This window comes from Dendrobates tinctorius, unplaced genomic scaffold (assembly GCF_039654945.1).
Source record: "Dendrobates tinctorius isolate UK_male_01 unplaced genomic scaffold, ASM3965494v1 ptg000029l, whole genome shotgun sequence".
Lineage (NCBI taxonomy): Eukaryota > Metazoa > Chordata > Amphibia > Anura > Dendrobatidae > Dendrobates > Dendrobates tinctorius.
Window position 1 is genome coordinate 17,751,218 of NW_027361697.1, and position 12,047 is coordinate 17,763,264.

Consider the following 12,047-nt stretch of genomic DNA (forward strand, 5'->3'; position numbering starts at 1 on the left):
AAGCTTGTACAGTTTGTAAGTATCTGTACCGTACAAAATGTATTAAGTCTTATGTCTAAATGTGTCCATGAAAATGTTGACCGTCCCTGAGTTTTGCATAAGTTGTTAAGGAAAATAGAAAAATGAAGGTTGGAAACCATGTGTCCTGAACTCTGCAGCCAGAAAACTCTGCACTTATTCAGCACAGCGGCACTAAAACTTATTTTGATTTTGTAAAAAATAACCTTGGGCTAGAAAGGACTGTAGATTTTTTTGCACTTTGTCTCTATATATTTTGTGGCTTGACACAACTGTCTAATAGATAAATTGTCTTTCTTCCCGATAGTAGCTAGTCACAATGCAGTTTTATTCTCCACTAATATTTTTTTGAGCAACCAAAGCTGTTCTGTAATCGGTCGCTATGGAAAAAATTAATTGTTTTTCAGTGTTCTGCTGCTATAGGCAAGATATACAATTTTTTTATGGGGCCGGTTTCATCAAAGCTTTTACGGCAAAAAAAAGTGGTAAAAAGTTTTGAAAAGTCACAAACTTTGGCATAACTCAGCACTGAGATTGGAAGGACTATATGTCTCTCTAGTTAAGCACTTGAGCACTTTATCTCCTATGACAAGCTAGTCCCCTGATGAATATGCCTGGAAGAAACGCATTGGGACACCTTATGAGGAGAGTGCAGGGCATGTTTAACATAGGGATAGCTGTAGACTGCCCTTGTCAGGGCGGGAGTTTGGGGATAGATGACTGCTAGCCCCATAGGGATTGACAGGGTATTGTCTTCCCGATTCTTCAAATCGGTGGTCCATTATTGACTCAGGATTAACAGTTCCTCCCGCACCTGTTCATCATCTTGGGTGAGACTGTTCCTTGTTTTATTAATTCTCACTAATTTTATATTCTTTTACATTGTGCTATCAATCTGTTAGACAATTTTCACATGTGCAACCAAGGTAATGGTGTTACAATGCGGCTTATTGTTTACAAGTGTACTCAGAACACTGTGCCTTGGAACATATTGATTCCACTCTAGCCACTGTTTGAGTGGTCTCTTCTTACATCCTAAGGCTATGTGCACATGATGCAGATTTCCTGCGGATCCGCAGCCGATTTTTCCACGCAGAAACGCTGCAGATCCGAACTGTGATTTACAGTACAATGTAAATCAATGAAAAAAAAAACCGCTGTGCACACGCTGCGGTTTTTTCCGCGCGGTTTTTGTGCGGTCCAAAAAAGCAGCATGTCACTTCTTTTCTGCGGTTTTCCACCTGCTCCATTCTCCAAATCCACTGGGGGAAAACCGCAGTGGAAAACCGCAATAAAAAAGGAAGAAATCCGCAGGAATAATGCAGGTCATTTGACCTGCGGATTTCTTAAAATCTGCGCGGAAAAATCCGCAGGACGAAAATCTACATGTGCACTTAGCCTGAGGGTTTTTTTGTCTTAGGTTTCATTTGGATGTCTGACCGAAACTCTAGCGTATTCCCTCTTGTTTTTACTCACTGAGGGTAACATTAATTTTTTTATATTGAATTCATTAAAAGTTATGTTTTAATTCTCACCTGTGCTGTATATTATCTCATTTTGGTGAGATCTAGATCGATAGTTATCTTGGTATTACCACTTTTTTTTTTTTTTTCATAACTCAGCATTGTGGCAAAACTTTGCAACTTTTGTCATTTCCATTAAAGTTTCTCCCAGATTCATCAAAATTGGCAGAGCTGAAGTCGAATGGGGGCATGACGTCACGACTCGTCTAATTCATAACAAGCTGTGTTGTTCCAAAATTATCTGACTCCAGAGATGTTGCAAAAAAACTGCCAGTCTTGATTAATCTTACAAATCTTCCTTACTACTGGGGTGTTTAGTAAAAGAGGTTTACCGGTTAGAATCCTGGAGACTTGCACACTGGTTCTCTTGGGACCAGTGCTGCATTTCTTTCTTTCTTTCTTTCTTTCTTTCTTTCTTTCTTTCTTTCTTTCTTTCTTTCTTTCTTTCTTTCTCTCTTTCTTTCTCTTTCTCCCTCTTTCTTTCTCTCTCTTTTTCTCTCTTTCTTTCTTTTTATAAAGTACATAGTTGATAAATGAAATGAAATATAGATACAGACAATAGAATAACGTAAAAGAGTAAAAGAATAGAGAGATAGAACAACAAAATATTAAATAAAAATATTCAAAACAAAATTGCCTAGGAGACAAACATCTTCAGAAATTAAGACATCCAAAACGAGCAAAGGAGAAGCTATGTCTAAAAAAAGTCAATCTTTATTGAAACATAGTGGAATTATTCCATAAAAAAAAACATTTCATAAAAGACATGAGACATATGAAGTGAAGGACACAACAAACAGGTCACCGCACCATGGGGTAGGCAGCAAAATTTGCAAGTATATATAAATATTAATTGGTGAGAATTGCTCCTATGGAAGTATACTATGGAGTAACCATATATATAAATGCAATAGGAAATCAAATGAACACCATAAAGTGGGCCAAAAGAGTACATAAATATACTAGTAGTTACTATATAACTAATATACGCATATGCAAAATGTAGCAATGGATAAAAAAAACTAATTTATTTTCTCAGTTCAGACTTCAGTTTTGTAATCCATTTCATTGTGCATTCAGTGCATATAAGGGTGTGACCGCCCTCTTTCTGAGCTGGGAAAACCATCCAGTCTGGCCTACGCTTTTACTAGTGGGTTAGTCCCTTGATCCTTGTTCACATTCACGTCACTTGGCAAGTGGAAAGGTTTCAAATACTAGAGTAGGGACTGTCCCACAAGGGTTGCCGTGACGTGGCGGGATGGCTTGTACATTATTTTGATCAAAATTATGTTTACTAAATATCCTTATTATTATTATTACCTTTATGCATTATTTGCAGTTTATTTTTTACTTTTTATTTGTGTTTTTTGCTTTTTGTTTTAAAATGTAGCAATGGTAAACTCCAATTGGAAGCAACAAAATAAATATCTCTACCAAAAAGGCAAGCCAGAGTTAGATAAGTGCTAGGACTATCTAGAAACCAATATATGCATGTGCAAGAATAGTAATGTTAACCCTGATAAAAGTCTCCAGGCTAGTGATGAAAGGAACATGAATGTGCGTCACGCCCCTGATAAAGCTACCGCGAAACGCGCGTCTGGGTCCTCCTGTCCGCACCCTAAGGTAAACATGCTTTAATTGCACATTCATGTTCCTTTCATCACTAGCCTGGAGACTTTTATCAGGGTTAACATTACTATTCCTGCACATGCATGTATTGGTTTCTAGATAGCCCTAGTACTTATCCATCTCTGGCTTGCCTTTTTGGTAGAGATATTTATTTTATTGCTTCCAATTGGAGTTTACCATTGCTACATTTTGCATATGCGTATATTAGTTATATAGTAACTACTAGTATATTTATGTACATTTGATTACTATTGCATTTATATATATGGTTACTTCCATAGGAGCAATTCTCACCTATTAATATTTATATATACTTGCAAATTTTGCTGCCTACCCCATGGTGCGATGACCTGTTTGTTGTGTCCTTCACTTCATATGTCTCATGTCTTTTATGAAATTTTTTTTATGGAATAATTCTACTATGTTTCAATAAAGATTCACTTTTTTAGACATAGCTTCTCCTTTGCTCATTTTGGATGTAGTAAATAAACATAGCCTGTCTTATCTGGCAGGCAAATTGTTTTTCTGGACTTTTCATCTTCGCCTGGATTCTATTTACTTGTGGATCGGTATTTTTTAATCTTTGGACTTTTTCAAATTTGCTCTCAATATTGCTCTCATTATTCTTCCACAAAACTTTACGTGTTAATCTGGGTTATACTTATAACTTGGTTTACTTAAATCAGTCCAGCAGTGTACATACATACTTTTTTATTATAATTTTAATATACACTTTTTCGCATTTCTTTTTTATTAGTTTCATCTGGCGTGTCTAACTTGTTTCATATCTAAATCAAAGTTAAAAACTAAAACACCAGCGTGTCGTTGTGAAATAATAAAAAAAAGAATAATTAGATTCAACATATTACCTACCTCCACAAAGAAAAAGCAGTGAACGATGGTATAACTTCTTTTTGTCGCTCCTCGCATTTGCCTTATCATTCTTATCTGAAAAGATTACAATAACTTGCGTGAAATATATGAGGTTGTTTCCATCAAACTGTTCTGCACCCTTACACTTTACCTATTTTTTCACAAATGTTTTTCATGTTATATGATATCATCCATTATTCATGATGCGGTAACATCTAACAACAATCAAAAATGTGTATTGGATGTCCTGAGACCCAATTTGAAATCTGTAACAGAAGTTTAATGTTGAGAGAGACAGGGTCCCTCATGAGCAATTTCTACTGCACCCCTGCCTTGCTATTGCTATGCCATGCTCACTGTTCTTCCAGTGCGGCTAAAAAAAACTTCTTTCAGATTCCAAAGGTATGAATCTGAAAGTCTCATAATTCTCTATATCACTTTTGCTGATAGCATAAAAACTGGTGTTCTCTTTTTGAGAACACTCAATAGGAGCAAGGGTCTTAACACAAGGACTCAGTTCATCACCTTTGTCATCCCCCTCCTTCCAGTAGTACCAACATCTGCCATTATTGACCCTAACCTCTAAACTTACTGTATGCTGGTTATATATTATATTGAAAAACAAAGCAATGTGCACTAAGCACCACTGGTGGTGGCTATTTACATGTCTCAGCATGTAACCACTGCAGCCAATCATTTTCCACAGTGATGACCTCAGAAGAGTTAACTGCATCTCTCACATGTTGACCCTCCATGGATTTGCTGAAACAGGTGAACAGACACTGATGTGGAGACTAAAATCCTCTATACACAGAATGTCGACCGAGACCCACCGATATTGATGCATTCAGATGCAGTCTAATGTGTATGGGAGCCCCGGAAACTGATTTTGGAAGAGATGTTGATTGGGCATGTCTGATTTTGAAATGCTGATTGCTTTGTTCTCTTGGCGGTGAACCACCACCATATAGTGGGTAGTATTCAGACCCCTTTAAATTTTTCACTCTTTGTTTAATTGCAGCCATTTAGGAAATTTAAAAACGTTCATTTTTTTCTCATTAATGTACACTCTGCCCCCCATCTTGACTGAAAAAAACAGAAATGTAGAAATTTTTGCAAATTTATTAAAAAAGAAAAACTGAAATATCACATGGTCATAAGTATTCAGACCCTTTTCTCAGTATTGAGAAGCACCCTTTTGAGCTAACACAGCCATGAGTCTTCTTGGGAATGATTCAACAAGTTTTTCCTACCTGAATTTAGGGAACCTCTGCCATTCTTCCTTACAGATCCTCTCCAGTTCCATCAGGTTGGATGCTGAACGTTGGTGGACAGCCCATTTTCAGATCTCTCTAGAGATTATTATTATTATTATTTATTTATATAGCACCATTAATTCCATTTGGCTGTACATGAGAATTATTTATTTATATAGCACCATTAATTCCATGGTGCTGTACATGAGAAGGGGGGTTACATTCAAAGTTATAGATATCGTTAACAGTAAACAAATTTACAATGAAAGACTGGTACAGAGGGGAGAGGACCCTGTCCTTGCAGACTTACATTCTACGGGATAGTGGGAAGAGACAGAAGGTCGGGGGTGCAGCAGCTCTGGTGGTGACGAGGCGGCAGCTCAGGCGGTGGTGAGGCGGCAGAATAGTTATTGCAGGCTGTAAGCTTTCCTGAAAAGATGGGTTTTCAGGTTCTGTTTGAAGGATCCGGGGGTGGTGGATAATCGGATGTGTTGAGGCATGGAATTCCAGAGGATAGGGGATATTCGGGAGAAATCTTGGCGGAACGAATAAGTGTGGAGGAGAGCAGGAGGTTTTGGGAGGATCGAAGATTAGAGATGCTTAATTGGGTTTAGGTCTCGGCTCTGGCTGGGCCAGTCAAGAATGGTCACAGAGTTGTTCTGAAGCCACTCCTTTGTTATTTTAGCTGTGTGCTTAGGGTCATTGTCTTGTTGGAAGGTGAACCTTCGGCAAAGTCTGAGGTCCAGAGCACTCTGGAAGAGGTTTTCATCTATGATATCTCTGTACTTGGCTGCATTCATGTTTTCTTCAATTGCAACCAGTCATTCTGTCCCTGCAGCTGAACTCCCCCCCTATAGCATGATGCTGCCACCACCATGTTTCACTGTTGGGATTGTATTGGGCAGGTGATGAACAGTGCCTGGTTTTCTCCACACATACCACTTAGAGTTATCACCAAAAAGTTCTATCTTTGTCTCATCAGACCAGAGAATCTTATTTCTTATTGTCTGGGAGTCCTTTGTGTGTTTTTTAGCAAACTCTATGTGGGCTTTCATATGTCTTGCCCTGAGGAGAGGCTTCCGTCGGGCCACTCTGCCATAAACACCCGACTGGTGGAGGGCTGCAGTGTTAGTTAACTTTATGGAACTTTCTCCCATCTCCCTACTGCATCTCTAGAGATCAACTACAGTGATCTTGGGGTTCTTCTTTACCTCTCTCAAAGGCTCTTGTCCCATGATTGCTCAGTTTGGCAGGACAGCCAGGTCTAGGAAGACTTCTGGGGGTCCCAAACTTTTTCCATTTAAGGATTATGGAGGCCACTGTGCTCTTAGGAACCTTGAGTACTGCAGAAATTATTTTGTAACCTTGACCAGATCTGTGCCTTGCCACAATTCTGTCTCTGACCTCCTTGGCCAGTTCCTTTGACCTCATGATTCTCATTTGGTCTGACATGCACTGTGAGCTGTGAGGTCTTATATAGACTGGTGTGTGCCTTTACAAATAAAGTCCTATCAGTTTAATTAAACACAGCTGGACTGCAATGAAGGAGTAGAACCATCTCAAGGAGGATCTTCAACTACCCTGAAATACATTGGGGAACCGAAACCTGCAGTTCCAGCAAGGGTAATAGGTTTCTGACAACGATGAGAGACAATTACCTTTCACAACTGGTTCAGGACCCAACAAGAGGGGGGGCACTGCTAGACCTAATATTAACCAACAGGCCAGACCGCATATCAAATGTAAGGGTTGAGGGACACTTGGGTAATAGTGATCACAAATTAATAAGTTTTCATGTATCCTTTAATAAGACGTGTAGTAGAGGGGTTACAAGGACACTAAACTTCAGGAAGGCAAATTTCCACCGGATGAGAGATGATCTTGGTGCAATTAACTGGGACGATATTCTGAGACATAAAAACACACAAAGAAAATGGGAGACATTTATTAGCATCCTGAATAGGACCTGTGCACAATATATACCGTATGGGAATAAACATGCGAGAAATAGGAGGAAACCACTATGGCTAAATAGAGCTGTAAGGGGTGCAATAAGGGACAAAAATAAAGCATTTAGAGAATTAAAGCAAGTAGGTAGTGATGAGGCATTAACTAAATACAGAAGATTAAATAAATTCTGTAAAAAGCAAATCAAGACAGCAAAGATTGAGACAGAGAGACTCATTGCCAGAGAAAGTAAAAATAATCCCAAAATATTCTTTAACTACATAAATAGTAAGAAGCTAAAAAATGATAGTGTTGGTCCCCTTAAAAATAGTCTGGGTGAAATGGTGGATGAGGATGAGGAAAAAGCCAATATGCTAAATAACTTTTTTTCAACAGTATTTACACAAGAAAATCCCATGACGGATAACATGATCAGGGATAAAAATTCTCCATTAAATGTCACCTGCTTAACCCAGCAGGAAGTACGGCGGCATCTACAAATCACTAAAATTGACAAATCCCCGGGCCCGGATGGGATACACCCCCGAGTACTGCAGGAATTAAGCACAGTCATAGATAGACCACTATTTTTAATCTTTAAAGATTCCATAATAACAGGGTCTGTACCACAGGACTGGCGTATAGCATATGTGGTGCCAATATTCAAAAAGGGGACAAAAACTGAACTTGGAAATTATAGGCCAGTAAGTTTAACCTCAACTGTGGGTAAAATCCTGGAGGGTTTTCTAAGAGATACTATACTGGAGTATCTGGAGAAGAATAACCTTATGACCCAATATCAACATGGGTTTACAAGAGACCGTTCCTGTCAGACTAATCTGATAAGCTTTTATGAAGAGGTAAGTTCCGGACTGGACCAAGGGAATTCAGTGGACGTGGTGTATATGGACTTTTCAAAAGCTTTTGATAAGGTGCCACACAAAAGGTTGATACATAAAATGAGAACAATGGGGATAGGGGAAAATATGTGTAGGTGGGTTAAGAGCTGGCTCAGGGATAGGAAACAAAGGGTGGTTATTAATGGAGCACACTCGGACTGGGTCACGGTTAGCAGTGGGGTACCACAGGGGTCAGTTTTGGGCCCGCTTCTTTTTAACATATTTATTAATGACCTTGTAGGGGGCATAGAGAGTAGAATTTCAATATTTGCAGATGACACTAAACTCTGCAGGGTAATTAATACAGAGGAGGACAATTTTATATTACAGGAGGATTTATGGAAACTAGAAGCTTGGGCTGATAAATGGCAAATGAGCTTTAATGGGGATAAATGTAAGGTCATGCACTTGGGTAGAACGAACAAGTTGTATAATTATGTGCTTAATTGTAAAACACTGGGCAAAACAGTCACTGAAAAAGACCTGGGTGTATGGGTGGACGACAAACTCACATTTAGTGGCCAGAGTCAAGCAGCTGCTGCAAAGGCAAATAAAATAATGGGATGCATTAAAAGAGGCATAGATGCTCATGAGGAGAACATAATTTTACCTCTATATAAGTCACTAGTGTGACCACACTTAGAATACTGTGTACAGTTCTGGTCTCCGGTGTATAAGAAAGACATAGCTGAACTGGAGCGGGTGCAGAGAAGAGCGACCAAGGTTATTAGGGAACTAGGGGGTCTGCAATACCAAGACAGGTTATTACACTTGGGGTTATTTAGTTTGGAGAATCGAAGGCTTAGGGGTGATCTTATTACAATGTATAAATATATGCGGGGACAATACAAAGACCTTTCTAATGATCTTTTTACTCTTAGACCTGTGACGGGGACAAGGGGGCATCCTCTACGTCTGGAGGAAAGAAGGTTTAAGCATACTCACAGACGCGGATTCTTTACTGTAAGAGCAGTGAGACTATGGAACTCTCTGCCATATGATGTTGTAATGAGTGATTCACTACTAAAATTTAAGAAGGGACTGGATGCCTTTCTTGAAAAGTATAATATTACAGGGTATATACACTAGTCTCCTTAATATTGCGTTGATCCAGGGAGCTAGTCTGATTGCCGTATGTGGAGTCGGGAAGGAATTTTTTTCCCCAATGTGAAGCCTACTGTTGCCACATGGGGTTTTTTTGCCTTCCTCTGGATCAACATGTTAGGGCAAGTTAGGATAGGATATGGGTTGAACTAGATGGACTTAAAGTCTCCCTTCAACCTTAATAACTATGTTACTATGTTACTATGTTACATGGACAGCATGTGACTTAAATATGAGTGTCTGAATTCTTATGACCATGTGATATTTCAATTTTTCTTTTTTAATAAATTTGCAAAAATTTCTACATTTCTGTTTTTTTCAGTCAAGATGGGGTGCAGAGTGTAAATTAATGAGAAAAAAATGAACTTTTTTGAATTTAACAAATGGCTGCAATGAAGCAAAGAGTGAAAAAATTAAAGGGGTCTGAATAATTTCCATTCCCAGTGTACATGTCTGGTGACAGCTCTCTCTTAGAGAACATAGGTGCGCTTGGCCCAATAAGTTCTCCTGTGTATAAGCGAGAAGGCCCATTTGAATAAAAAAAAATACCAAACGTTGAACTTTCCCGATGGACCTCAATACTTTTATATGTCCATCTTGAACTATCCATACACCTCTTCTTGCTCCCTCCTTGACCACTTGCAATCCAGCTTCCGGCCACACCACTCCACTGAAACTGCCCTAACTAAGGTCACCAATGACCTACTAGCCACCAAGGCCAAGCGACACTACTCTGTCCTCCTCCTCCTGGACCTGTCCTCTGCCTTTGACAGAGTGGACCATTCCCTATTACTACAGACCCTCTCATCTCTTGGTATCACAGACTTGGCCCTATCTTGGATTGCATCATACCTAGCAGACCGGACATTCAGCGTCTCCCATTCGCACACCACCTCCTCACCGCGCCCCCTATCCATCGGAGTCCCGCAAGGTTCAGTCCTAGGGCCCCTGCTCTTCTCCGTTTACACCTTCGGCCTCGGACAGCTCATAGAATCTCATGGCTTTCGGTATCATCTCTATGCTGATGACACACAGATCTACATCTCTGGACCAGATATCACCTCCCTACTAAACAGAATCCCTCAATGTCTGTCTGCTATTTCATCCTTCTTCTCCGCTAGATTTCTAAAACTTAATATGGACAAAACAGAATTAATCAACTTTCGCCCATCTCACGTGACCCCCCAAACAGACCTATCCATTAAAGTAAGTGGCTGCCCACTCTCTCCAGTCCCACAAGCTCGCTGCCTCGGGGTTATCCTTGACACTGATCTCTCTTTCAAACCACATATCCAAGCCCTTTCCGCTTCCTGCCGACTTCAGCTCAAAAATATTTCACGGATCCGTACATTCCTCAACCAAGAATCTGCAAAAACCCTAGTCCATGCCCTCATCATCTCCCGCCTTGACTACTGCAACCTCCTGCTCTGTGGCCTCTCCTCTCACACTCTCGCACCCCTCCAATCTATTCTTAACTCTGCTGCCCGACTAATCCACCTGTCCCCCCGCTATTCCCCGGCTTCTCCCCTCTGTCAATCCCTGCACTGGCTCCCCATTACCCAAAGACTCCAGTTCAAAACCCTAACCATGACATACAAAGCCATCCACAACCTGAGTCCTCCGTACATCTGTGACCTAGTCTCCCGGTACTTACCTGCACGAAACCTCCGATCCTCACAAGATCTCCTTCTGTACTCCCCTCTTATCTCCTCTTCCCACAATCGCATACAAGATTTCTCCTGCGCATCCCCTCTACTCTGGAACTCTCTACCACAACATATCAGACTCTCGCCTACCATGAAAACCTTCAAAAAGAACTTGAAGACCTACCTCTTCCGACAAGCCTACAACTTGCAGTAACCACCGATCCACCAAACCGCTGCACGACCAGCTCTACCCTCGCCTTCTGTATCTTCACCCATCCAGTTGTAGATTGTGAGCCCTCGCGGGCAGGGTCCTCTCTCATCCTGTACCAGTCGTGACTTGTATCGTTTAAGATTACTGTACTTGTATGTATTATGTATACCCCTCCTCACATGTAAAGCGCCATGGAATAAATGGCGCTATAATAATAAATAATAATAATAAGAGCACATAACAAATAAGACATTTTTCATGGGCCGATCCAGCGGCACTAAACAACCATTAATCAAAAAGCATTTACTCAACGGCGGCAGTTTAAAATCCTGTTTACATTGACAGACCACCCTAAATGATGCGCACTAAGCAATGAGTAATAAATTGCTCAGTGCATATTGACTGCCAATGTTCTCGGCAGCACGATTGTTGTTTGCACAGGATGATGGACCACAGAAAACAATGATTTCTTGCATTTCACAAAAGATCTTTTCACCCAATGAATGAGCATTTACTCATTCATCAGGCGATCGGCAGCCTGTTTACAGTGAAAGATTATTAAGAATGCTCATTCACGATAATCTTTCCTTGTAAATGTAGCTTAAAGGGCCCGTCACACTAAGTGATATTGCTAGCAATATCGCTATAACGTCACTGGTTTTGTGACGTAGCAGCGATATTGCTAGCGATATCGCTATGTGTGATACCTCCGACCGGCTCCCCCGCTGGTTATTGCTGATCGCGTGAGAATGGCCTGGGCCGTTTCTCGTCGTCAGCTTCCTGCTGGGCTTCCTGCTGTGGCGAAGAGCGACGCGTGGACGCTGGTGGGAGGACGTCTTCATCGCCTCGTCTGACAGGTAAGTAACGACCGCCGACCGCTGCTATGTCGCTGGTGAGATCTGCCTGTTTGGCGGCTCACTAGTGACCACTTAGCGATGCAC

General features: G+C 40.6%; 1 long non-coding RNA gene across 1 annotated transcript in view; it reads right to left on the reverse strand.

Moving 5' to 3' along the window:
• Nucleotides 1–1,694: 1,694 nt before the first annotated feature.
• LOC141085710 (uncharacterized) overlaps nucleotides 1,695–12,047 on the reverse strand; it is a 183,954-nt gene continuing 173,601 nt past the window's right edge. Inside the window, exons 4-5 of the long non-coding RNA XR_012231384.1 lie at nucleotides 4,044–4,118; nucleotides 1,695–2,048 (exon numbers count right to left, since the gene is read on the reverse strand). This is a non-coding gene — a long non-coding RNA (uncharacterized lncRNA). The remainder of the gene's footprint in view (nucleotides 2,049–4,043; nucleotides 4,119–12,047) is intronic.